The following is a 3,287-nucleotide window of genomic DNA, read 5'->3' on the forward strand; positions in this document are numbered from 1 at the left end:
TGTTCGAAAAAAATAAATACATGCACACATTCTCTCTGTGAGTGATGTGATCTTCGAAAGTGATCTTCAAGGGTGCTGCACCCTTTTTCATACTCATTCCACACACACTGATGATGCGTAGAATTGAGAAAGGAGCGAGCACTGATAAGTCGATCTCAATGCAGCATCATTCGCGATTCTGATTCCAATCAATTTGGTCGTTCAGTCTTAAACATCATTCAGTATGAAGCAGATCACTGTCGTATTCCTCGCCGTGTGCGTTATTCTGTTCCATATTCATGGCGCAAAATCTGATTCCTCAAATGAAATTACAAGTTCTCGACGTGTTGAACGAGAGGCTGTGGGTGAAACAACACCATCAACAAGTCTAAACGATGTAAGCCCTAATATTACATGTTTGTGGAACTAACTAATTTGTGGTCATGGCAAAACTGGTCGAAAGTGTGTTGCACTCATCGTCAGTGGGAGTTTGTGATAATAAGCATTGAAATAGTGAAAAAATGGGGTTCTGTGCTAGTGTGGTTACAAATAACCAAACCAAATTAAAATTTATTCATATTCCTTGTTTTTCTTTTCCCTGCTTCTTTTTCTTAATTTTATTTCAGCACGCATTGATCCGGGTTCGATCAAAAAAATGCCCCGATGGATGTCACCCTAACTATAAAAATCAGTGTGTGCTAAAAAAAACTTCTACTAAGTGTCCTTACTGATCAACTGTTGTGATCAGGAACTAGATTTTTTTTAAGGTAATATAAATAGGAAGAATTCATCATCCTTATAACACTTTTATTCTTATGCTTGAAGATATACCATATTTTTTGTTATCAGTTGGTGGGTAAAATAATAAAACTGGTGACATAATGTTGCATGGACAATGGTAAACGATTGACGAAATCCAGTACAGAATTTCATTCCCCTGCTCTTACTCATCTGGGAACAGCGTTATCATGCTGTACGTGGGAATGAACTGCATGCATGACTTTTTTTGTTGCGTACATTCAAAGGTTATCAGGGATGCTCTTGAACTTGTTACAACAATTAGCAAAGGAGTGATCAGTCAATCGTTAGCGGAGCTTATCAATGAAAGCTATTTTAAGGAATTCTGGTAAATCGCCGATACGGATCTCTGTAACTCAGGGTTTTCTGCTACATGCTGGCAATACAGGAAGGTGAGACTCGAGCGTTGGTATGTTTTAAGATCGTGCGTTAACAGCAGTGCTGAGAACATTCTGGGGCAAAAGTATAGTTTTCGTGTAATAAAAGGACGAACCAATGACGAATAAATAGCTGAAGAATCAATCATTTTTGTATGATCTCCGTATCGTACGATTGTCGTTGCTTTGCTCTGATTGGAATCAATGATATACATTCAAGAACGTGTTTGGAATAATAAAATAGAAGCAGTTTATGTTGTTCTGCAGCACATTTATGATCACCGCAGAATATCTTTCGTATCTCACAAGTACACTGCGATCAAGCGAATACTAATTATTAACATAGCGAGCGCTATTGGAATACTCGGCTTTGTCAAATAGTTCCGGTAGTAGAATGAATTCTATGCTTGCTTAAAAGCAATAAAAAGGGTGCTGTATTGAACGGTCACCAGCAGACCGGAACTAGCGGATTTCTGCAAGCGGTTTACCAAGCATGTCTTACCGTTGGATTAAATCAGTTGATAAGCTGCTAAGAATGATCATCAACTGTGCTAGACTCTCTTTCCAAACTCATTCCACATACGCTGACGAATGCGTAGAATTGAGAAAGTAGCGAGCACTGATAAGTCGATCTCAATGCAGCATCATTCGCGATTTGTATTCCCATCAGTTTGGTCGTTCAGTCTTAAACATCATTCAGTATGAAGCAGATCACTGTCGTATTCCTCGTCGTTTGCGTTATTCTGTTCCATATTCATGGCGTAAAATCTGATTCCTCAAATGAAGGTACAAGTTCCCAACGTGTTCAACGAGAGGCTGTCGGTGCAACAACACCATCAACAAGTCTAAACGATGTAAGCACTTCAATATTTAATTGTTGTTAAACTTGCCAGTGTGTGAGCATGTGGTTCGCCAAAAAATCAAAACGTGTGAATAACAAATTGCACCCATTGTTAGTGAGTGTAATTTTTTGATAATAATCGTTGAGATAGTGACGTTAGAAAGGGCTTTGGTGCTAGTGTAACCACCGATAGCCAACCACAACGAACTCTAGCGGAAATTGCGAACACCAAATTAAATTATTTTTAATGTTTTTTCCTTCTATTTCATTCAAGCACAACCTCATACATGGTCATCCCAGCTGCCCAAAAGGATGTAAACGAGATTTCAGAAATAAATGCATAGTCGCAAAACCTACAGCAAAAATTAATTGCAATTGAACTGTCGTAAAAGCGAACTAATGATTATGTGAAATAATAAAAAATGGAAGAAAGATAAGGAATTTACTTTTATTCTTAGGATTTAAACATATACGCTGGTATTTTTGTTACCATTGGGTGCGTAAACAAATAAAGCTGATGACTGCAAGCGACTTACGGGCAGTTGCATGAAGGGAAAAGGAAGACTAATTGTTGAGTATTTTTGGACAACGCAACGCGACATTCATCTATTGATTTCATCCGAAGTCGTTAACTGTTAGTGATAGCATGTACCATATGACGAGTATTGCATGTCACCGCGGAGCATTGAGCGTTTCTTTGAAATTCAACGAACAAAATAAATAAACAAGCTACAAACCATTCCCACAAACAAAATGCTGCAAACAGACGTCGTGCTAATGAGTGAGCTTACTATACAACATCCCAACAACAACATATTGCTTGTGCCTTTGTTCGCCACACATTGCCGCACTGTTCACTGCTGCGATCGCGATGCTTGTCAGTGATCAAGCATTTCTGGTGTAAAATGCCGCTGAATGTGTAACTGATCCTGGAGGGTGAAGTCGACCTCAGTATGATCCGGTGGCTTCTTACTGTTGCTGTTTATTCTATCGGTGTATACGTTATGTGCTGTCGACGTTCCTACGTTTTGCTTGCTTCCTTATCAGCCGCTACATCCGCTGGTGAAATTCAGCACATATTGTAATTCGGCTTAAAAACGCCACTCCAAAGTACAGCTGATTAGTCCTTTGGTTTGGTGAGAGTGTGGTAGAGCTGGGTGTGGGGATGTGGTTGTTAGTAAAAAAAATAAAGTTCGATGAACATTCCGATTCCAGTTCAAGATTTACTCGCACAACATCGCGATTTTCTATTCTATTTTCTTTCGCAGGCAATGTTCTGCTGCGTTCAATGT

At 39.2% G+C, this 3,287-nt stretch overlaps 1 long non-coding RNA gene across 1 annotated transcript; it reads left to right on the top strand.

The window, feature by feature from the left end:
• Positions 1–1,740: 1,740 nt before the first annotated feature.
• Positions 1,741–2,557, top strand: LOC126577422 (uncharacterized). Its single transcript, XR_007608339.1, has 2 exons — positions 1,741–2,008; positions 2,270–2,557. It is a non-coding gene; the product is annotated as an uncharacterized LOC126577422 (long non-coding RNA).
• Positions 2,558–3,287: the final 730 nt, after the last annotated feature.

This window comes from Anopheles aquasalis, chromosome 3 (assembly GCF_943734665.1).
Source record: "Anopheles aquasalis chromosome 3, idAnoAquaMG_Q_19, whole genome shotgun sequence".
NCBI classification, from domain to species: domain Eukaryota; kingdom Metazoa; phylum Arthropoda; class Insecta; order Diptera; family Culicidae; genus Anopheles; species Anopheles aquasalis.